Source organism: Heterocephalus glaber, unplaced genomic scaffold (genome assembly GCF_053883595.1).
Source record: "Heterocephalus glaber isolate CG9 unplaced genomic scaffold, H.glaber_assembly_v1.0 deba00001303, whole genome shotgun sequence".
Taxonomy (NCBI): domain Eukaryota; kingdom Metazoa; phylum Chordata; class Mammalia; order Rodentia; family Bathyergidae; genus Heterocephalus; species Heterocephalus glaber.
In genome coordinates, this window is record NW_028258249.1 from 27,509 (window position 1) to 50,836 (window position 23,328).

At 52.0% G+C, this 23,328-nt stretch overlaps 2 long non-coding RNA genes across 7 annotated transcripts in view; one reads left to right on the top strand and one right to left on the bottom strand.

The window, feature by feature from the left end:
• Nucleotides 1-14,138, bottom strand: part of LOC147828099 (uncharacterized) — a 29,147-nt gene extending 15,009 nt beyond the window's left edge. For 3 of the 4 annotated variants that reach the window (XR_015451309.1, XR_015451310.1, XR_015451308.1), the window contains exons 1-2: nucleotides 8,654-14,138; nucleotides 407-8,339 (exon numbers count right to left, since the gene is read on the bottom strand). This is a non-coding gene — a long non-coding RNA (uncharacterized LOC147828099). The remainder of the gene's footprint in view (nucleotides 1-406; nucleotides 8,340-8,653) is intronic. The other variant, XR_015451311.1, reaches the window with a different exon arrangement.
• A 3,256-nt stretch (nucleotides 14,139-17,394) lies between these two features.
• Nucleotides 17,395-21,821, top strand: LOC147828100 (uncharacterized). Of its 3 annotated transcripts, XR_015451306.1 has the most exons (3): nucleotides 17,395-17,584; nucleotides 17,722-17,876; nucleotides 18,011-21,821. It is a non-coding gene; the product is annotated as an uncharacterized LOC147828100 (long non-coding RNA). The 3 variants fall into 3 exon arrangements; XR_015451305.1 differs by lacking the exon at nucleotides 17,395-17,584 and having other exon boundaries at nucleotides 19,448-21,821; XR_015451307.1 differs by lacking the exon at nucleotides 17,395-17,584 and having other exon boundaries at nucleotides 17,730-17,876; nucleotides 19,502-21,821.
• Nucleotides 21,822-23,328: the final 1,507 nt, after the last annotated feature.

The following is a 23,328-nucleotide window of genomic DNA, read 5'->3' on the forward strand; positions in this document are numbered from 1 at the left end:
GCCTGCTAGGGTACGGATTGTTTTGGACTACTTGGCTTGGAGCCCAGCCCCGAGCGCTCAGGTGCACGGAGTTTTGTGCCTGCCTCGCTCGGAAAGGATCATCAGTGTGAAGTGGAAACCCATGGTAGCATTAGCCTAGTGGGACAAAGTCAGCCGAGGCTAGGACAGTCACAGAGGGCTTGGGGTGGGGTCAGCTTTCCTCTACACCGAGGCACAGAGGACCACACAAGACACGATGCTGTCTCAGAGAGGCAGGGTGGAAGAAAAGCCCGGGCCTCTGACTCTGCTGCTCACTCGTCTCTCCCCGGCGCCACCTCTCCCATTTTGGAAACCTGGTCCGAATGGCACCATCCACCGGACATTCCCCAAATCAAGATCAAAAGGGCCGGCTTGCAAGTGAACTCACCTGGAGCAGACATGGAGCCTCCCTTGTGCCTTCCCCTTGCTCAGGTGGAATAGCTAGAGCCCCACGAGGCCGAAACAGATGGTGAGGGCCACAGCAGTCCGGAAGGCTTTCATGGCTTTTGCTTGGGCATTGGAATCCCCCAAATGGCCAGGATGTCTTTGCTATGCTCCGCAGGGAGCTGGCAAGTGACTGACACTGCTGAGCTTTCCTCCTCCTAGCTCCGGCTCCATGTCCAGAACACCATGGGCCTGCTCTGCAGCCAGAGCCAGCACCAGAGAAGGAGCCTCCTCTGGAGACAGGAGAGAAGCAGAAGCCAGCTCCACAGCACTCCTGCCTCTCTGCTGCCGCTGACAAGGACAGGCCCTTGCAGAAGGTGCGCTTAGCCTTCTCTCCCAAGCTGCTGGCAGAGCAGCTGACCTTGATGGGTTCGGTGAGCAGCTGAGCTCGGTGGGGTGGGGTGGGGTGGGGTCGGGCCGGGGACAGCCATCCTTCTCGCACTGATCTCCTCAGGCCTGACATTCCCAGTTGACCAGATCAAAGTTCCTGCTTCTACGAACTGCATCACCTATACTTGTCTCAGCCCCAAGCCACTCCTGTCCTTGGGTGGAGGTCGACAGTAGAGACAGGGCACTCACATGCCCGCTTCACACAGTGACTGTGATGTCAACTTCGATTGGACAATTGGGAAACACGGCGGGGACTCAGACCAACTGGCCGAGGAGGGTGTGCCCTGAGGTGCAGGCAGGACCATGTGTCACCTTGCCATCATCCCAGGAGACCTGGCCAGCCTTATCACTTTGTAGGCATTTGAGATTCATGGGTTCTACAGCACACACCCACACAGAGCCCCCAGTCATAGCTGTCCCAGGAAATGTGCCACTGACCTGGGCGGGCAAAGGAGCAGAGGGCAGGTGAGGTTGGAAAGAAGACAATACCTCAGAATGAGCGGGACTCAGATGTCTGCTCGTGCTGGAGGTTTGGGAGGATGGGCACGGGGACAATGCCACTGATCTTCACGTCAGTGCTAGGTCCTAGGTCATGAGTTGGACATCACTAGTGGGCAGTGGAGGAAAACCGGCCATTTGCAGAAGTCTCTGTCCATATCTGCAGCTTCCTGATGTCCAGCTCAGGCCACGGCCACCTGCCTGTGGATGGCTGAAGCCATCGACTCTCTGGGGTGGGTTCTGCCCGTGGTGGGATGCTGTCTTCCTCCACAGGAGCTGTTCAAGAATGTGTTGCCCTGGGACTGCCTGGGCTCCATCTGGACCCGGAGAAACAAAAGGGGCAAAGAACCTCTGGCGCCCACCGTTCGGGCCACTATCACATATTTTAATCACGTGGCCAACTGCACCATCACCTCCTGCTTTGGGGGTCCCAGCACGAGGGCTGGAGACAGGGCCAGGGTGGTGGAGCACTGCATCCGGGTGGCCAAGCTAAGTGGTAAGAGGGTGCTGGCAATTTCCTCTGGACATCTCCAATCTGCCTCTTTTCCTCCGTCAGCTCTTGGGACTGTAGGCTCTTTTCTAAGATGTTCCATGATCCCTAGTGCCTCCTTGTCGTGGGGACCCTGACCTGGACTCCTAGGTCATGTGGTGTGGTGGGTGCTGTCATGTGATCTAAGCTTCTTTGAGTTTCACTAAAATCTCCTCCCCGAAAGATAGCCTATTTAATAACTGGTGCTGGAACAACTGGATTTCAACCTGCCAAAGATTCAAACTAGACCCATACCTATCACCATGCACTAAACTAGCCCCAGCTCCGGGCTCGCCGGTGTCCACACTCGCGTGGCCGCGAGGCGGAAAAGGGGGAGCCCCTCAGGCGGGACCCGGTGCTTCCTGGGGCCCGGCCAGGCCGGGCTGGAACCACCCGCACAGCCTGGGACCCAGCACCTCAGGGGCCAAGGTCACCGCGCGGGCTCACTGCGCGCTCTGCCCTTCCGCACCCAGGGGAGCGAGGAGCTTCCGGGGTGCAGAAGCCCAGCAGAGGCGGCCCCCCTACAGGCCTCCTCCCGGACCAGGACAGCGGGGACACTGCCACGCCGAGGACCGTGTGGAAGCCAGGAGAGCGGCTCAGAGCGCGGGCGAACAGGAAGGGAGGAAGCCGGGACCAGCGCGGCGCAGAATGCACTCTCCCTGTCAGCTCGGCGCAGCCACCGGGGTCCCTGAGAGAGGCCTTCGGGACAAGGAAGGAAGCGCGGAAGGCCCTGGGCCACAGGAAGGCAGAGCGCCAGGGCGGCGAACAGCTCACTTGAGAACCCCCTGTGCCACTGCCGAGCTCAGCTCAGGCGCCCAGCGGAGCCCTCAGGGCGATGATCCCTGCGGCGGGGGGGGGGGCGTCACTGTGGCCCCAGGAACAAACCATCAGATAACCGGGAAAGGGCAGGGTCCTCCTAGGCAGAGGAGTAAGGAGTGCTTGTTGGAGATGCTCCGCCCTCCGGGGAGCCCAGGTCCCCGCCCGCCCTTGCTCAGAGCTGTGCCAGGCCAGCATTCTCTCGGTTTTCCTGGAAGCTAAACCTCTTCCAAACAAAAGTTAATCAAGAAATTTAAAGACCTACATTTAACAAGCAAAAGTTCAGGGTGTGATATCTAAGGTCACTACGGAAAAACCAGAGACCAGATACATCACTCCTAACTGCAAGAGAAAAGGAAAAGTCAGGTGTGGTGGTGCTTCCCAGCAATCTCAGATCTCGGACACGGAGCAAGACCTATTCTCTCTCTCTCTCTCTGTCTCTCTCTGAAAAAGAAACAGTGAGGTGAATTACTTCTGAAGAAATAACGAAAAGCTTCCAGCCTACTTCGAGGAAGCAAGACAGAGAGGAAGACAGAATAAGGTGGTAGAAATAAGCACGAATATACGAACATGTTCTCTTTCCCTGGCAACCTGAGTGCGGGATCTCAGCGCAGGGCTCTGCTGCCCTCCGGTGGCCGCTCGGTGTCACTGCACGCCCCGCCTGCTCTGGTCCCAGGAGGAGAGAGCTCCAGCTTGGGAAGCTGACCTGCAGGGATGCGCGCCCCTCCTCCTGCCCCCAAGGTCACCCTCCCATCCCCCTCCCTTGGGGACAGTTTAGAGCTACCTGTCCGCAGAGCCTCACGCACTCACAAGCCGCCTCTGGGAGGCGATGGCCTCATGGGCCTGGTACACCTGGGTTGTCAGGAGGTGGGATCTGGGCTGAGACAAATCGCCTGGTTCAGGGCCCGGAAGCCTTCATCTCACTGCCTCTGCTCCCTGGACTCTGCTTTCTGTCTGCCAGGCCCCTCTGCCATGCCGCGCTGCCTTCGAGCTGCTGACTAGGCACTGAAACCTCTCCCAAGTGCGAGCCGAGATAAACCTCTCCTCGGTTAACTTGTGTGTGTCCGGTAGCGTGTCTCCGTGACCAAGTCACTCCCCTCGAGGTCCTGCCCTTGACACCTGCAGGGCACGTGAGTGACACCTCTCGGGGGCAGGTCCAACCTTGGCTCTTGGGGAGGTTCTGGAGACTCGGTGGGGCAGCCCCCGGTGAGTCCCGGATGGGTCTAGGCCCCTGCCCCAGGTGTGTGGTCAAAAACAGTAGGGTGTGTGGGTGCAGGAGTGGCTCTGCCTGTGTCCGACGCTCTCCACAAGGCCCCGGCAGCTTCCCGGCCGCACCTGTGCCCACCTCAGCCTGAGGGTGTGGGCCCACCTGAGCCACACTAGAGCTCCTGACCTGGCAAGACCCGTGGGGTCCTGAGCCTTCCACGAGCTCTAGAAAGGCTCCATCGGTCTCTGGGAGGGCCTGACTCCCCTGCTGCTCAGCCACCACACAGCGCCCAGTCATGGCCTGTCCTCCTGGGATTTCTTCCCCAGCTAGCAAGGGCGGTCCATCGTGACCTCACTTGTGTGTAGGGCTGTCTTAGTCTGCAAGCTGAAGTCCTTCTGCCCCAAGACCTCTGCTGCTTTGCTGATCTCAAGACACTGACAATATTGCTTGCTGTCTGCTCAGGGCCTGGTCGTCTCCATGGCAAAAGTCTTTGGCCATTCCTACCCGTGTCCATCCGTTGCCTCAGCCTTTCTCTTCAGCCATAGCATGTGTCCTAGCAGAGGTTCTTCAGCCTTAGTCAGCCCACTTTAGCTTGCTCCTTTTCTTCCTCGTAGGCACAACAGGCATTGGGCTCTCCCATCCCAACAGCAGCAATATGCATCCTTTTCAACTGGAATAAATTTTAAAGTGATTTTTTAAATCATGTCACCCGTAATTCATTCATTCATTCATCTGTTATGGCCGAATTTGGGACCCATATCATTTAACCATATTTCAGGCTAAAAGTAAGAAATAAATTTGAAAGCCCTAAGCAACGAAAAGCTGGTTTGTTTGTTCAATTCTGACATCTGACTTCAGGAAGGATTAAAAAACTTCCAGCATTCACTGTGTTGTTCTCCTTCCTCAGACCTGGCTCCACTTCTGGGTTCTTCGGCATACCTTCTCTTATCTATTCCAGGCTTCCCTCGGGCTGTAGCCGCTCTCAGATGATTTCCCAAGATGAGAAGGCTCTCATTTCCATCATTTCAAATAACATTCTTCACGTTTGTTCTGATTGGGTTTGTGTAAAGGATTTAGTCATAACCAACCTGTATAACCATGGAAATGACTATCCTCATTGGGTTTAATCCAAACAAAATCCCCTCCCAAATGTACACAGTGGAGGTCTTGGGTTGAAGGTGGAGGTGTTCTCCCAAAATGAGCTGCGATGTTCCTACAACTGTGCGTGAAAAAAGTGTCTGTTACACGGTTCCAACTGTCCCTGGGCATAAACGTACACATCCCATCCTCTTCCTCAGACGTTACGTTGCCTAAATCCTCACCCAATACAGTCCCAGCTTCCATTCTTTGTTGCATTTCTAATTCAAACATTTAGGTGTGAAACACATGTCACGTACACACATCCTTGACATCCACACCTGATTCGGTCTGAGATCACCTAAGCTGAAATAGCCCTGATAGCCACTGTTGTGCCCAGATCGCGATGTCCCAAAGACCACCAGGAGACCGTTTCCGATGTAAGCACACGAGGGTCGTTTATTTAAGCTTAAGCAGGGACTCTCAATTGTCACCGACGCAGCGGATCGAGATTGAGAGCCCCGAGCCTCGAAACTAGCAGGGTTTTTATTGAGTATACATCAAGCTTTGGTTGTTAGTAGCCAGGTGATTGGTTAATGTTAAATACATATGAAGTGTAGGGTTTTGATTGGTTAGGCTCGGGGGGGGGTTAAGGGGGTTACGTATAGATTTTTGCAAGGGAGAAGGGGGCAAAGGTTAGGGGCCGACTGTCATAAGCTGATGGTTAGCAGGTCCACTGACTAATGGTCACATCTATCTTTTGTGGGCAGTTAGCCATTAACTGTTTACCTTATAGGTAGTGTGTCCGGAATGTCCTTCCTGAGTACACAGATGGCTGGGTAATAAACTTAGGAATTTTGAGTGGATAAGCACAAGTTTGAGAGAACAAAGGAGACAGCTCTAAAATGGAGTCACTTTGAGAGAACAAAGGAGACAGCTCCAAAATGGAGTCACTCTGGCTCCACATTCCCCCCTTCTCAGGGTGTTGTAGAGGGCCAATCATGGGCCTCTGGGGGTTAATTTTGTCAAATCAATAGGTATTGGCTGGTATTGGGACCTGAGTACCATTAACTGAACAGCGTTAATTCGCTTTTTAATGAACGAAACTAGTCTATTAAGTATGCAAGGTCCAAAGGTTAATAGTAGCAACATGATAAGCAAGGGGCCCAACAGGGTAGAAATTAGGGTAGTGAGCCAAGGGGAAGAATTAAACCAAGATTCGAACCAGGTTTGAGATTGTTCTTTTTTTTGTTTACGTTTGGCGATGTTTTTTTTAACTTTAGCCATGGATTTTTTGACTACTCCTGAATGATCTACATAGAAACAGCATTTTTCACCTAGTGTAACACAGAGCCCTCTTTGTTGAAGGAAAATTAAGTCCAGCCCCCTTCGGTTTTGGAGGACTACCTCTGCTAGTGAAGTTAAAGACTCTTGGAGGTGGGAGATGGAGCTTTCTAGCCTTTCAATATCTATATCTATGGCTGTCCTTAAGTCATTATAATATTTATTGTGTATTAGTAGCGATGAAACTCCCGTTCCTGTCCCAGCTAGTCCTAATCTTAAGAGAACGGTCAAAGTAATGGCCGTTACAGGTTCTCGTTTAACTCTGACCTGGGTTTCAGCCAGGCGGCTGGGGATGTCTTTTTCTGAGTGATATAACAACCGGGGGACTAATTGTACAAGTACACAGAAATCTCTTGTTTGTTTTAACACTAGCCCATGTACACAAGGGGTAAGTCTAGAGGAACAGGCCCACCATCTATCATAAGGGGGAATGAGATATTTAGGCCTAGGTCTAAGGACGGTTTTGTTACAAAGGTGTTGGTGGGAGACCGGGACACTGCCGACACAAGTTCCTTGCCCAGTTACTGATTGTAGGGTCAGCCTAGCTGTCCCTTTTTGTTGCCATCTACATTGAGTCGGGCTGTCTGACTCAGTGAAATTGTCTAGATAAGCTACTGCTTTATAGTATGGGGGCTTAGTATCATAACATAGCCAGCAGGACTGAGTGAGGTCTGGCCTAGATGTATTTAGGGCTTTAAAGGTGTGGACCATCAGTTCCCAAAGGGGGTCCTGGTCCCGGTTATGATCGACTTTATCAATCTGGGTGATCATTTGAATCAAGGGCGGGGATGTGGGAGCGGAGGTTAAGTCTGATGGCCGTACGGAGGCGTTTGGTTTTGGTGACATAGGCGAGCTTTTTGGGGGAGGGGGCTTAATAGGTCTGAAAGGGGCTATTGGAGCTAGCGCCAAGTTTGGCCCTATCAATTGGGGAGACCCTATGGTGAGCGGCTCTGCCTTCAGTTTTATAGTGAATAACAACCCGGTATCATAACCATCTTGATATAGACGGAGTCCCCAAGTCTGGCCTGTTTTTCATTTAGTGTACCTTTTACCTGAATCCGTGAATGAAAGTCTGACCGGGTTACAGAGGAACCCGGTACAGGGGCCACTAAGAACTAAGAAATTACCACCCTTTTGATTTGTCTGCAGGCCAGGGGGCCCAGGGACTCTTTTTAAAGAAATAAAATCGTCCTTGACAGGCAGGGCCCAGGAGACAGTGCCCGTGGACTCACATCCCCATTTGGCACAATAGAACTGGTCAGGTCCCCCGCACTTGTTTATCTGAGACTGTGTGCGCCTTTTTTCCGGACAAACATAAAAGGGGGTGCTTTGTAGGATGTTTTTATCAAGAGAATGGCTACACCCAGGGTCAAGTCTAGGAGGGGCCATAGGTACTGGAGCCATGGGCAGGGATGTTCTATTAGTATTACATTGGCCTATGTCTTTTTTACATATTGGCTCTCCTCTAGGCCCGATTTTCCAGTTTTCAGTGTTTCAAGTCCCTGTGGCGAGCGAACACAGGTCAAAGTCTAGGTCTGGCCACCAGGTAAGTGGTGGAGCCACTTCAGATGAACTATTAACAATGTTGCCCGTAGACGTACTAATGATCATCCAGGTTAAATTTAAGGGAGCATATGGGTTTTGTCTTCCTAGTGTCGGTGTCAAAAGTACAGTTACCATAATCACGATCGTCGACGACGTAGCTTGAGTTTGAGGGGACTGTCTTGGTCTCTGGACACCTGTCATGATGGAACGAAGTCTTCTAGGACAGTGTGAGGATCTGCAGGGCGAACGTGGGTGTAGTGTACCCACGAAGCAATCTCGTCGACCTTGAGAGCAGTGGGCGTGGTCAGGATTGTGACGTAGGGTCCTTTTCAACGGGGCTCAAGGTCTTTCTGCCGGTGTCTCCGAACGAAGACCCAGTCTCCAGGTCGGTAGCGATGGGGCTCAGGAGGTGGTCCGGTCTGGTATAAGGCTTTTAACTTAGGCCAGATGTCTTTGTGTACACTTTGGAGGCTTTTTAAAGAAAGCAACAACTTTTGGTCATCAAATTTAACAAGTATATTTGAGTGAAGGTTGGGGATAATGGGAGGGGGAATTTTAAACATGATTTCAAAGGGGGTCAACCCCATTTTATAGGGTGAATTGCGCACCCTATAAAGGGCGAAGGGAAGGAGAGTCACCCAGTCACCGCCAGTCTCTAAGGTTAATTTAGTTAAGGTCTCTTTTAAGGTTTTATTTATCCTTTCTACCTGTCCTGAGCTTTGGGGTCTGTATGCACAATGTAATTTCCAATCTGTCTCCAACACCTGTGCTAGGGTTTGACTCACCTTGGAAATGAAGGCGGGTCCATTATCTGATCTTAGCATTACTGGAAAACTGTATCTTGGCAGGATGTCTTTTAGCAGCTTTTTAGTCACACTCTGCGCTGTCTCATGTTTGGTAGGAAACGCTTCTATCCATCCTGAAAAAGTATCTACGAAAACTAACAAGTATTTATAACCGTACTTTTCAGGTTTTACCTCGGTGAAGTCCAATTTCCAATAGGCTCCAGGTCGGTTTCCCCTCAGCCTATTTCCTGGGTTGGCCCTATTGTGGGTGGCATTTGTCAATTGACAGGCTTTGCAGGTAGCAACAATATGTTCAATTGTAGAATTAGCATCACGGATCTTAATTTCAGCATGTCTCAGGAGATCTTGCATTTTCCGAGTGCCCATGTGGGTGGTCCGGTGTATCTTGGAGAGAACTTGTTCTCCCAGTGTCTTAGGCAGGATGACTTTACAATCAGAAGATTTTCACCACCCGTTGAGGCACTGGGGCGTAGGTAATTGTTTTATCTAATTTAAGTCCTTTTCAGTGTACTGGGGCTTTTCTGGGAGGGCTGCACTTTTCGGATCGGGCAGCTGAGTGGCCAGTGTCAGATCAACCTTTAAAGCTATTTTTCGGGCCGTCTGGTCAGCTAGATTATTTTCTCTGGCAATTGGAGTGTCGCCCTTCTGGTGTCCTGGGCAATGGATAATGGCTAATTTTTTCGGTAGCCAGAGGGCTGTTAAGAGGGCAAGGATCTCTTCTTTGTTTTTAATAGTCTTTTTTTCAGCTGTCAAGAGTCCCCTTTCTTTGTAGATGGCCCCATGGACGTGTGCAGTGGCAAAGGCATACCGGCTATCTGTGTATACATTTAACTTTAGGCCCCGTCCTAAAGTCAATGTCTTGGTCAGGGCTACGAGTTCTGCTCGTTGTGCTGAGGTCCCGGTGGGCAATGGTTCTGCCCAAATGACCTCAGTTTCTGTCACCACAGCTGCCCCAGCATACCTGTGGCCCTCACGAACGAAGCTGCTTTCATCAGTGTACCAGGTGTTGCCTGTGTCTGGCCATGGTTGGTCACTCAGATCTGCTCGAATTTCATGTACCTGGGCCAGGATATCTGTGTAGTCGTGAAGCGGAGCCTCTAAGTTCGGGTCTGGTAACAGTGTGGCTGGGTTTAAAGCAGCCGGGGCCTGAAAGACAACTCGGGTTGGATTTAGGAGTAAGCTCTGGTACTGGGTCAGGCGAGCATTGCTGAGCCATCGATCTGGAGGCTGTTTTAGGACTCCCTCAATGGCGTGAGGGGTGGTCACGCATAGTTCTTGGCCTAATGTCAATTTGTCAGCGTCTTTGACCATTAGAGCTACTGTTGCAATCATTCTTAGGCACGGGGGCCATCCTGACGCAACTGGATCAAGTCTTTTTGATAAGTACGCCACTGGGCGGCGCCATGGCCCTAGATACTGGATCAGGACGCCCTTAGCGACTCCTTTGTTTTTATCAATGTAAAGGTGGAATGGCTTAGTAATATCAGGCAAGCCCAAGGCTGGTGCCGTCAGCAAGGCTGTTTTAATTTGATCGAAAGATTTTTGTAGCTTTTCTGTCCATTGAAAAGCCTGACTGTCTCTAGTTACCTCGTAGAGGGGCTTTGCGAGCTCTGCGAACCCTGGTATCTATAGGCGGCAGAAGCCCGCCGATCTCAAGAATTTTCTGACTTTTTGAGGGGAATCTGGTGTGGGTATCTTAAGAACTGTCTCTTTCCTAGCATCCGACAGCCATCTCTGCCCTTCTCTAAGCACGTACCCCAGGTAGCTTACCTCGGGTTTGCAGATCTGGGCCTTTTTAGCGGACACCCGATACCCCAGCTCTCCTATGACCATCAAGAGTCTCTTGGTTCCATTTAAGCAGTCTTCCTGTGTCTCAGCTGCCACAAGAAGGTCATCTACATATTGTAACAGAGTTAGTTGGGGGTTCTGGAGGCGAAACTCACCCAGGTCTTCATGTAGGGCCTCGTCGAAGATGGTGGGAGAGTTTTTGAATCTTTGAGGTAATCGGGTCCACGTCAGCTGTCTGTTGATGCCTTGCTCTGGATCACTCCATTCAAACGCAAAGATGTGTTGGCTTTTAGGTGTCAGTGGAAGGCTAAAAAAAGCATCTTTGAGATCTAAGACTGTGTACCAGCGATGGCTCGGGGGAAGAGAACTCAATAGGGTGTATGGATTAGGCACTGTGGGGTGAATGTCCATAACCCTCTTGTTTACCTCCCGGAGGTCCTGCACTGGCCGATAGTCATTAGAATGAGGTTTTTGTACTGGCAACAAGGGGGTGTTTTAGGCCGATTGGCAAGGTCTGAGAATCCCCTGAGCAAGTAACCTCCTGATGTGTGGAGTTATTCCTTTCTGGGCCTCCAGGGGCATAGGATATTGGCGAACTCGTACCGGATCTGCTCCAGGTTTTATTTTTATAAACACCGGTGCCCTGTGTATAGCTAGCCCCATGCCTCCAGTTTCCGCCCATGCTTGTGGGAACATGGAGAGCCATTGTTTCATATCAGGATCAGGAGGGGCCCTCTTTTGATGTAGTAGATATTTATCTTCCAGGTTTATGGTTAGTACCTGAATGGGCCTTCCCTTTTGATTAAGGACTTTTGTGCCCCCGGGTTGGAAATGAATTTGAGCCCCTAATTTAGTAAGTAAGTCTCTTCCTAATAAGGGGTAGGGGCAGTCTGGTATAACCATAAATGAGTGGGTTACTTGGCCCACTCCCAAGTCTACTGTTCTTTGGGTTGTCCATGAATACTTTTTCATGCCTGTAGCTCCTTGAACCCAGGAGGTTTTATCAGAAATATGGCCACACGGTTTGAGTAGGACTGAATGTTGAGCCCCTGTATCCACCAGGAACTCAATAGGTCTCCCCTCCACTTTTAGGGTTACCCTGGGCTCGGGGAGGGGTGCCGAACCCCGTCCCCCCTAATCATTTAATTTATCCGCAGCCAGAATAGGGGTCTTGGGGCGTCCTTCTCGCTGTTTTTTTTTAGGACAGTCCCTGGCCCAGTGTCCGTATTCTTTGCAATAAGCACATTGATTTTTCCCCAACTGGGGGCGCTCTCTGTGTCTCTCTTTGTTTTCTCCTTCCATCACAATCTTTTTTAGTCTACGTTTACATTCTTTCTGCTCTCCCGCAGTGGTAGCCAGAAGGATCCGAGCTAAGTTTCGGGTCTGGCGGTCATCAGCTTTTTCTCGTTTCTCCTCTGCGGTTTTTTTATTGTTATACACTTTCTCTGCCACTGTCACTAAGTCCTGAATACTCTTTTTTCCTAACCTATCTACTTTCTGTAACTTTTTCTTAATGTCTGGTGCCGCCTGGTTGACAAAATGTATTATTACAGCTGTCTTTGTCTCAACTGTTTCTGGGTCCATAGGAGTGTACCTACGAAAAGCTTCCTGAATTCTTTCTAGGAAAGCAGCAGGGCTTTTATCTAACTTTTGTTGTACATCCCCTACCTTAGCCAAATTTGTAGGCTTCCTCGCCGCTGTTCTGAGACCTCTTAATAAAGTCTGGCGATAGACTCGAAGTCTCTCCTTACCTTCTGCCGTATTGAAGTCCCAGTTAGGTCGGGACAGAGGAAAAGAAGTGTTGATGGTGTCTGCATTGGTGGTGGGCTGACCACTGTCACCAGGAACCAATTTTCTGGCCTCATTTTGGATTCTCTCTCGTTCCTCAGTGGTGAACAGAACCTGCAGAAGCTGTTGACAGTCATCCCAAGTGGGCTGATGGGTAAACAAAACAGTTTCTAACAGGTTAATCAAATCTCTAGGGTTATCAGAGAAATTGGCATGTTGTCGGCGCCAATTATAAAGATCACTGGTAGCAAAGGGCCAGTAATGATGAGGCTGGTTTCCATGTTCATCAGGGGGCCCTATTGCTCGCAGCGGGCAGACAGTTGAATCTGCCGGTCCTGCCGGCGAGGCGGCGCGCCGGTGACGAGTATTTTGGGCGGGACCATCACGGTTGTCGGCGGCGCCCGGGGCGGGCTCCCCAGCCCCGGCTGGGACTGGGTCACCTCCTCCAGCCTGCTGTGGCGGAAGAAAGGGGAGGGAATAGGGGGGAGGAAATATAAGATCTTTCTCGGTCCCTCCCTGGAGGACAGGGTAAAGTGGCGCGGTTGGCTTGGTTTCGGTTTGTTTTTCATCCGCGCGCTTTTTAGGAGCCTTTTCTTTGGCCGTCAGGATTAACTCCGGTTGCTGCTGCTGTGAAGGCAAAAAGAGCTTAACCCATGGGGGCGGGTTAGAAACCAGAAATTTTCAAACGGCGATGTAGGGTATCTGATCGGGGGGGAGGATGGCTTTACGAACTCTGCGAATTATCTGCAAATCAAAAGTTCCCTCGGGGGGCCATCCTACCCCGAGGGAGGGCCACTCTGAGTTACAGAGGGTGATGAACTTAGTCTTTTTAATTTCTAAACTTAAGTTATGAGCGCTCTCTTTAACTTTTTTGAAATGGTCTGTTACAAGGGAAAGAGGGGTAGTCACAGTCTGTCCCATCGTCTCGGTCCAAGTCAGCACAAACAGACACACAAACGCAACAGAGAAGCACAAGGTGAGACAAAACTGTCCTCCGCGCGATCGGAGGCAATGCAAATGGGACGACGGCCTCTTGCCGTGCCGCGGGAGCGACCCGCACCGTCCCTCCAGGAGTCTCACTGACCCGTACTCTTGGGGCACTCCGTCTCCACCAGTGGAATCCGGAACGTCTTTCAGGATTCCGGGTCGGCGGCCCTTGCAGCGCGTCCGCCTAGACCGTCTGCCGACCTTTTCAGAAAATAGGCCCAGACTTTACAAGCACAAAGAAAACACTCACCAGCCGGCGTTGACCCTCCGGTACGGGAGTCCTGAAGGTCTTGGGATCCCGGACGAGCCCCCAAATGTTGTGCCCAGATCGCGATGTCCCAAAGACCACCAGGAGACCGTTTCCGATGTAAGCACACGAGGGTCGTTTATTTAAGCTTAAGCAGGGACTCTCAATTGTCACCGACGCAGCGGATCGAGATTGAGAGCCCCGAGCCTCGAAACTAGCAGGGTTTTTATTGAGTATACATCAAGCTTTGGTTGTTAGTAGCCAGGTGATTGGTTAATGCTAAATACATATGAAGTGTAGGGTTTTGATTGGTTAGGCTCGGGGGGGGGGTTAAGGGGGTTACGTATAGATTTTTGCAAGGGAGAAGGGGGCAAAGGTTAGGGGCCGACTGTCATAAGCTGATGGTTAGCAGGTCCACTGACTAATGGTCACATCTATCTTTTGTGGGCAGTTAGCCATTAACTGTTTACCTTATAGGTAGTGTGTCCGGAATGTCCTTCCTGAGTACACAGATGGCTGGGTAATAAACTTAGGAATTTTGAGTGGATAAGCACAAGTTTGAGAGAACAAAGGAGACAGCTCTAAAATGGAGTCACTTTGAGAGAACAAAGGAGACAGCTCCAAAATGGAGTCACTCTGGCTCCACAGCCACACTGTTCTTGATTATCACTAGTCAATGCTTCTGTGAAATTAATATCTCCTGCTGATGCAGGTACAAGTGACCAAAAGAGAAATGAGGAAAGAAACACAGTTCAGAAACCCATCTGTGCACTCATTCCACAGTTATAAATACTTCAAGGGCCAAACTACTACTGCAAACAGAACAGGGCGTTGGAGCAAAACGTGAAAATAAAGACTCATCATCAGTACTAACTCCCATTCTGTCCATCATAACGTGCATTACTGAAAAGAAAATTGTCTTCAATAAATTGTAAGGTTTTATGCTCTAAATATTGCCTAGATTTCTTATAACACTTCTAGATCACTTATCAGAAATGGCATCCTTTTATGGAAACTACAGGTTATGGATTCTATCTGGATGTCACCCTCAAGCCCCTTGCACCCAGAGGCGAGGGCTTCCAGAGGGTGACTGGGTGATGGGGGTGCTACGCCAGGCTTGGTGTGAGGATGTGGGCCTGGTTGGAAGAGGTGGGTCAGCGCGGGTGTGACCTGGGAGGGTGTATCTTGCTCCCTGGCCCACACTTTACCATGTGCCTCCTGGCCTCCACCAGGCAAGCAGCATTTCTATCAATGTGCACCGCTGACATGCCATCCTGCCATCCTGGAGCTAGCTAACTAGGAACTGAAATGTGAGCTGAAACAAACCTCTCTTCCCTTAATGTGTAGTGCTGAGTATTGTGTTCAGGGACAAGAAAGTGGGTGATACAGATGTTGGTAGAAGAAGTCTGGTCACTGCAGCGACTGTACCTCACCAGGTGGTTCAGAGGCCTGTGGAAGTGGTCCACAGCAGTTTGGAAAGGTTTGGAGGTGCCAGCTGGGGAAGCAGCCCTAGAATGCTATCATCTGAGCTCGATGGAAGATTCTGGTCCGAGCTCAGAAGACCAGAGTGCAGAGAGATTGCAGATGAGAAAGGCCAGACTTAGGAGGTTCCCGTTGAGAAGAAGGATGCCAGTGGCAGCTGGATCCAGGCCATGTGTGTTGTGCTCCAGCAGAAAATAGGACTGTATTGTGTTCATGTCCTGAGATTTGTGTGAGACTGATACGAAGGGTGGAAGGATCATTCATCTGATGGAGAAAATATCAAGGTAGCCTAAATATCAGGCCGTAGCATGGATGCTGCTTGCTACTTTGAGCCAGGTTTGTGCGGAAAATGAGGAGCAAAAGCCCATTTGAAAACTTTTCAGCCCCCCACACCCCACCCCCAAGAAAGGCCTGTAAAGATGGAGCAATGGACAGCCTGGTGGATTAAAGATTAGCATTAAAAAGAATCCAAGTACTTTACAATAGGACAATGGAAAAGATGCCCTGAAGACATATAAGGAACCCACAAGGCCCAAGCTTTCCAAGGCTCACAGTTGCAAAAGGGAAAGACTTTGTTTTGAGAGGAGAGCCCCAGGGCACCCTGCTTGAGAAGGGCCACCTCGGCGGGTTCCCTGGGATTCATTCAGTTCACGGTGCTCAGCCATCCAGGCCCATGGAGGCTTCTGCAGCCATGATGCACAAAGGCCTAAGGACTGCTTGGAGCCAGTGGTAGAACTTTGTGTCATCTACAGGGTGCTGTTTTCACAGGTATGCAGAACACAAGAGTTGAGTCAGGAAGGCTTCCGCCCACATTTCCAAAGAAGGCCTGGCAGGCCAGGCTGGGTGTCCCTGAGAGGGCAGAGCATGCAGCTGTGAGAGTTCAGCCAAGGGTGCACTGGAGAACCCAGCATGAGGGTGCAGTCAGGAACATGGAACACCTGCAGAAAGCCACGCACCCAAACATGTAACCCTCATCTAATCAGGAAGGAAACGTCAGGAAAACTTAAATTGAGGGACATTCTGTAAGATATCAGCTCAGTCATCCTCCAAACTGTCAGCTCATACAAAACGAAAAAAGGAAAACTTGTGAAAACGTCAGTCAAGGGGCGTCTGAGGGATGCAACAATGAAGTGCAATGTGGCAGCCCGGACGGGACTGCAGATTGTTGTGGAGAGCAAGTGGTGAAGGTGGATCTTCGGTAGTAATTATACATCGATATCTGCTCACTCCTTGTACAGGATGTACTAGACTAAGGGATGACATTAATAACAGGAAATGGAAGAACTGGGTGGCCATCTTAGTTGTATATAAATCTAAAACTCGTCATGTATATAAGCTGTACTACGAGTTGTTGTTGTTTTGGTATTTTTGGTTTTTCCTTCTTTTGGTACCGGGGATTGAACTCAGGACCTTGTGCTGGTGAGGCAGGCATGGTGCCACTGAGCTAAATCCCCGGCCCTTCAAGCTCTGTTATGTACACGTAGCCACTCCTCAAGTGATTGTGAACTGCACAATAAAAATAAACAACAATGTAAACTGCAGGCCTAATTTCTAACACTGAATCTCCCACCCTCAGCCATGATAGAACCCTAAATGTATTCCTAAAACTCAAACAAATCCCAACAAAAACCACAACCCAAACTGCACCTTGCCCCTTCGTCCTAAGCCACTTCCTCACCCTAACTGTAGCGAAACTTTGAGGATGCGACCTCACTTCCTTGGTATTAGAACACAACGAAGCTGGGTGCACTTCTGAAGCTGTCTCCCGTCCTGACCCCTTGGAGGGAGACAGTGGAGAGGGGAGGATGAGCTGTTGCCATTTTCCCGCTTCCCGAAGGTCTAGCCACAGAAAGGACCGCAATCCGAGATTTTTCCGACCTTGGCTCGGCTCTGGCCGCAGATGTTTCCGGCTAATGTTCAGGAGGAACCCACATGTGAGAGAGGCAGCCCAGTGCCCATCCTGGACGTCAGTGCCAGCCGTGAGCTCTCATGGGCAGTGCTTCCCCTCGCGCTCAGGGTATGTAAGGGGCCTGCTTGGACAGGGTCAGGCTGTGAGGTGTCAGAGCTCTGTCCCGCCGCCCCAACCCCCCGCAGCCCCCACTTCATGGCTGGAGGTACAGCAAACATTGCGGCCTGCTAGGGTACGGATTGTTTTGGACTACTTGGCTTGGAGCCCAGCCCCGAGCGCTCAGGTGCACGGAGTTTTGTGCCTGCCTCGCTCGGAAAGGATCATCAGTGTGAAGTGGAAACCCATGGTAGCATTAGCCTAGTGGGACAAAGTCAGCCGAGGCTAGGACAGTCACAGAGGGCTTGGGGTGGGGTCAGCTTTCCTCTACACCGAGGCACAGAGGACCACACAAGACACGACGCTGTCTCAGAGAGGCAGGGTGGAAGAAAAGCCCGGGCCTCTGACTCTGCTGCTCACTCGTCTCTCCCCGGCGCCACCTCTCCCATTTTGGAAACCTGGTCCGAATGGCACCATCCACCGGACATTCCCCAAATCAAGATCAAAAGGGCCGGCTTGCAAGTGAACTCACCTGGAGCAGACATGGAGCCTCCCTTGTGCCTTCCCCTTGCTCAGGTGGAATAGCTAGAGCCCCACGAGGCCGAAACAGATGGTGAGGGCCACAGCAGTCCGGAAGGCTTTCATGGCTTTTGCTTGGGCATTGGAATCCCCCAAATGGCCAGGATGTCTTTGCTATGCTCCGCAGGGAGCTGGCAAGTGACTGACACTGCTGAGCTTTCCTCCTCCTAGCTCCGGCTCCATGTCCAGAACACCATGGGCCTGCTCTGCAGCCAGAGCCAGCACCAGAGAAGGAGCCTCCTCTGGAGACAGGAGAGAAGCAGAAGCCAGCTCCACAGCACTCCTGCCTCTCTGCTGCCGCTGACAAGGACAGGCCCTTGCAGAAGGTGCGCTTAGCCTTCTCTCCCAAGCTGCTGGCAGAGCAGCTGACCTTGATGGGTTCGGTGAGCAGCTGAGCTCGGTGGGGTGGGGTGGTGGGTCGGGCCGGGGACAGCCATCCTTCTCGCACTGATCTCCTCAGGCCTGACATTCCCAGTTGACCAGATCAAAGTTCCTGCTTCTACGAACTGCATCACCTATACTTGTCTCAGCCCCAAGCCACTCCTGTCCTTGGGTGGAGGTCGACAGTAGAGACAGGGCACTCACATGCCCGCTTCACACAGTGACTGTGATGTCAACTTCGATTGGACAATTGGGAAACACGGCGGGGACTCAGACCAACTGGCCGAGGAGGGTGTGCCCTGAGGTGCAGGCAGGACCATGTGTCACCTTGCCATCATCCCAGGAGACCTGGCCAGCCTTATCACTTTGTAGGCATTTGAGATTCATGGGTTCTACAGCACACACCCACACAGAGCCCCCAGTCATAGCTGTCCCAGGAAATGTGCCACTGACCTGGGCGGGCAAAGGAGCAGAGGGCAGGTGAGGTTGGAAAGAAGACAATACCTCAGAATGAGCGGGACTCAGATGTCTGCTCGTGCTGGAGGTTTGGGAGGATGGGCACGGGGACAATGCCACTGATCTTCACGTCAGTGCTAGGTCCTAGGTCATGAGTTGGACATCACTAGTGGGCAGTGGAGGAAAACCGGCCATTTGCAGAAGTCTCTGTCCATATCTGCAGCTTCCTGATGTCCAGCTCAGGCCACGGCCACCTGCCTGTGGATGGCTGAAGCCATCGACTCTCTGGGGTGGGTTCTGCCCGTGGTGGGATGCTGTCTTCCTCCACAGGAGCTGTTCAAGAATGTGTTGCCCTGGGACTGCCTGGGCTCCATCTGGACCCGGAGAAACAAAAGGGGCAAAGAACCTCTGGCGCCCACCGTTCGGGCCACTATCACATATTTTAATCACGTGGCCAACTGCACCATCACCTCCTGCTTTGGGGGTCCCAGCACGAGGGCTGGAGACAGGGCCAGGGTGGTGGAGCACTGCATCCGGGTGGCCAAGCTAAGTGGTAAGAGGGTGCTGGCAATTTCCTCTGGACATCTCCAATCTGCCTCTTTTCCTCCGTCAGCTCTTGGGACTGTAGGCTCTTTTCTAAGATGTTCCATGATCCCTAGTGCCTCCTTGTCGTGGGGACCCTGACCTGGACTCCTAGGTCATGTGGTGTGGTGGGTGCTGTCATGTGATCTAAGCTTCTTTGAGTTTCACTAAAATCCTCCTCCCCGAAAGATAGCCTATTTAATAACTGGTGCTGGAACAACTGGATTTCAACCTGCCAAAGATTCAAACTAGACCCATACCTATCACCATGCACTAAACTAGCCCCAGCTCCGGGCTCGCCGGTGTCCACACTCGCGTGGCCGCGAGGCGGAAAAGGGGGAGCCCCTCAGGCGGGACCCGGTGCTTCCTGGGGCCCGGCCAGGCCGGGCTGGAACCACCCGCACAGCCTGGGACCCAGCACCTCAGGGGCCAAGGTCACCGCGCGGGCTCACTGCGCGCTCTGCCCTTCCGCACCCAGGGGAGCGAGGAGCTTCCGGGGTGCAGAAGCCCAGCAGAGGCGGCCCCCCTACAGGCCTCCTCCCGGACCAGGACAGCGGGGACACTGCCACGCCGAGGACCGTGTGGAAGCCAGGAGAGCGGCTCAGAGCGCGGGCGAACAGGAAGGGAGGAAGCCGGGACCAGCGCGGCGCAGAATGCACTCTCCCTGTCAGCTCGGCGCAGCCACCGGGGTCCCTGAGAGAGGCCTTCGGGACAAGGAAGGAAGCGCGGAAGGCCCTGGGCCACAGGAAGGCAGAGCGCCAGGGCGGCGAACAGCTCACTTGAGACCCCCCTGTGCCACTGCCGAGCTCAGCTCAGGCGCCCAGCGGAGCCCTCAGGGCGATGATCCCTGCGGGGGGGGGGGGGGGGCGTCACTGTGGCCCCAGGAACAAACCATCAGATAACCGGGAAAGGGCAGGGTCCTCCTAGGCAGAGGAGTAAGGAGTGCTTGTTGGAGATGCTCCGCCCTCCGGGGAGCCCAGGTCCCCGCCCGCCCTTGCTCAGAGCTGTGCCAGGCCAGCATTCTCTCGGTTTTTCTGGAAGCTAAACCTCTTCCAAACAAAAGTTAATCAAGAAATTTAAAGACCTACATTTAACAAGCAAAAGTTCAGGGTGTGATATCTAAGGTCACTACGGAAAAACCAGAGACCAGATACATCACTCCTAACTGCAAGAGAAAAGGAAAAGTCAGGTGTGGTGGTGCTTCCCAGCAATCTCAGATCTCGGACACGGAGCAAGACCTATTCTCTCTCTCTCTCTCTGTCTCTCTCTGAAAAAGAAACAGTGAGGTGAATTACTTCTGAAGAAATAACGAAAAGCTTCCAGCCTACTTCGAGGAAGCAAGACAGAGAGGAAGACAGAATAAGGTGGTAGAAATAAGCACGAATATACGAACATGTTCTCTTTCCCCTGGCAACCTGAGTGCGGGATCTCAGCGCAGGGCTCTGCTGCCCTCCGGTGGCCGCTCGGTGTCACTGCACGCCCCGCCTGCTCTGGTCCCAGGAGGAGAGAGCTCCAGCTTGGGAAGCTGACCTGCAGGGATGCGCGCCCCTCCTCCTGCCCCCAAGGTCACCCTCCCATCCCCCTCCCTTGGGGACAGTTTAGAGCTACCTGTCCGCAGAGCCTCACGCACTCACAAGCCGCCTCTGGGAGGCGATGGCCTCATGGGCCTGGTACACCTGGGTTGTCAGGAGGTGGGATCTGGGCTGAGACAAATCGCCTGGTTCAGGGCCCGGAAGCCTTCATCTCACTGCCTCTGCTCCCTGGACTCTGCTTTCTGTCTGCCAGGCCCCTCTGCCATGCCGCGCTGCCTTCGAGCTGCTGACTAGGCACTGAAACCTCTCCCAAGTGCGAGCCGAGATAAACCTCTCCTCGGTTAACTTGTGTGTGTCCGGTAGCGTGTCTCCGTGACCAAGTCACTCCCCTCGAGGTCCTGCCCTTGACACCTGCAGGGCACGTGAGTGACACCTCTCGGGGGCAGGTCCAACCTTGGCTCTTGGGGAGGTTCTGGAGACTCGGTGGGGCAGCCCCCGGTGAGTCCCGGACGGGTCTAGGCCCCTGCCCCAGGTGTGTGGTCAAAAACAGTAGGGTGTGTGGGTGCAGGAGTGGCTCTGCCTGTGTCCGACGCTCTCCACAAGGCCCCGGCAGCTTCCCGGCCGCACCTGTGCCCACCTCAGCCTGAGGGTGTGGGCCCACCTGAGCCACACTAGAGCTCCTGACCTGGCAAGACCCGTGGGGTCCTGAGCCTTCCACGAGCTCTAGAAAGGCTCCATCGGTCTCTGGGAGGGCCTGACTCCCCTGCTGCTCAGCCACCACACAGCGCCCAGTCATGGCCTGTCCTCCTGGGATTTCTTCCCCAGCTAGCAAGGGCGGTCCATCGTGACCTCACTTGTGTGTAGGGCTGTCTTAGTCTGCAAGCTGAAGTCCTTCTGCCCCAAGACCTCTGCTGCTTTGCTGATCTCAAGACACTGACAATATTGCTTGCTGTCTGCTCAGGGCCTGGTCGTCTCCATGGCAAAAGTCTTTGGCCATTCCTACCCGTGTCCATCCGTTGCCTCAGCCTTTCTCTTCAGCCATAGCATGTGTCCTAGCAGAGGTTCTTCAGCCTTAGTCAGCCCACTTTAGCTTGCTCCTTTTCTTCCTCGCAGGCACAACAGGCATTGGGCTCTCCCATCCCAACAGCAGCAATATGCATCCTTTTCAACTGGAATAAATTTTAAAGTGATTTTTTAAATCATGTCACCCGTAATTCATTCATTCATTCATCTGTTATGGCCGAATTTGGGACCCATATCATTTAACCATATTTCAGGCTAAAAGTAAGAAATAAATTTGAAAGCCCTAAGCAACGAAAAGCTGGTTTGTTTGTTCAATTCTGACATCTGACTTCAGGAAGGATTAAAAAACTTCCAGCATTCACTGTGTTGTTCTCCTTCCTCAGACCTGGCTCCACTTCTGGGTTCTTCGGCATACCTTCTCTTATCTATTCCAGGCTTCCCTCGGGCTGTAGCCGCTCTCAGATGATTTCCCAAGATGAGAAGGCTCTCATTTCCATCATTTCAAATAACATTCTTCACGTTTGTTCTGATTGGGTTTGTGTAAAGGATTTAGTCATAACCAACCTGTATAACCATGGAAATGACTATCCTCATTGGGTTTAATCCAAACAAAATCCCCTCCCAAATGTACACAGTGGAGGTCTTGGGTTGAAGGTGGAGGTGTTCTCCCAAAATGAGCTGCGATGTTCCTACAACTGTGCGTGACAAAAAGTGTCTGTTACACGGTTCCAACTGTCCCTGGGCATAAACGTACACATCCCATCCTCTTCCTCAGACATTACGTTGCCTAAATCCTCACCCAATACAGTCCCAGCTTCCATTCTTTGTTGCATTTCTAATTCAAACATTTAGGTGTGAAACACATGTCACGTACACACATCCTTGACATCCACACCTGATTCGGTCTGAGATCACCTAAGCTGAAATAGCCCTGATAGCCACACTGTTCTTGATTATCACTAGTCAATGCTTCTGTGAAATTAATATCTCCTGCTGATGCAGGTACAAGTGACCAAAAGAGAAATGAGGAAAGAAACACAGTTCAGAAACCCATCTGTGCACTCATTCCACAGTTATAAATACTTCAAGGGCCAAACTACTACTGCAAACAGAACAGGGCGTTGGAGCAAAACGTGAAAATAAAGACTCATCATCAGTACTAACTCCCATTCTGTCCATCATAACGTGCATTACTGAAAAGAAAATTGTCTTCAATAAATTGTAAGGTTTTATGCTCTAAATATTGCCTAGATTTCTTATAACACTTCTAGATCACTTATCAGAAATGGCATCCTTTTATGGAAACTACAGGTTATGGATTCTATCTGGATGTCACCCTCAAGCCCCTTGCACCCAGAGGCGAGGGCTTCCAGAGGGTGACTGGGTGATGGGGGTGCTACGCCAGGCTTGGTGTGAGGATGTGGGCCTGGTTGGAAGAGGTGGGTCAGCGCGGGTGTGACCTGGGAGGGTGTATCTTGCTCCCTGGCCCACACTTTACCATGTGCCTCCTGGCCTCCACCAGGCAAGCAGCATTTCTATCAATGTGCACCGCTGACATGCCATCCTGCCATCCTGGAGCTAGCTAACTAGGAACTGAAATGTGAGCTGAAACAAACCTCTCTTCCCTTAATGTGTAGTGCTGAGTATTGTGTTCAGGGACAAGAAAGTGGGTGATACAGATGTTGGTAGAAGAAGTCTGGTCACTGCAGCGACTGTACCTCACCAGGTGGTTCAGAGGCCTGTGGAAGTGGTCCACAGCAGTTTGGAAAGGTTTGGAGGTGCCAGCTGGGGAAGCAGCCCTAGA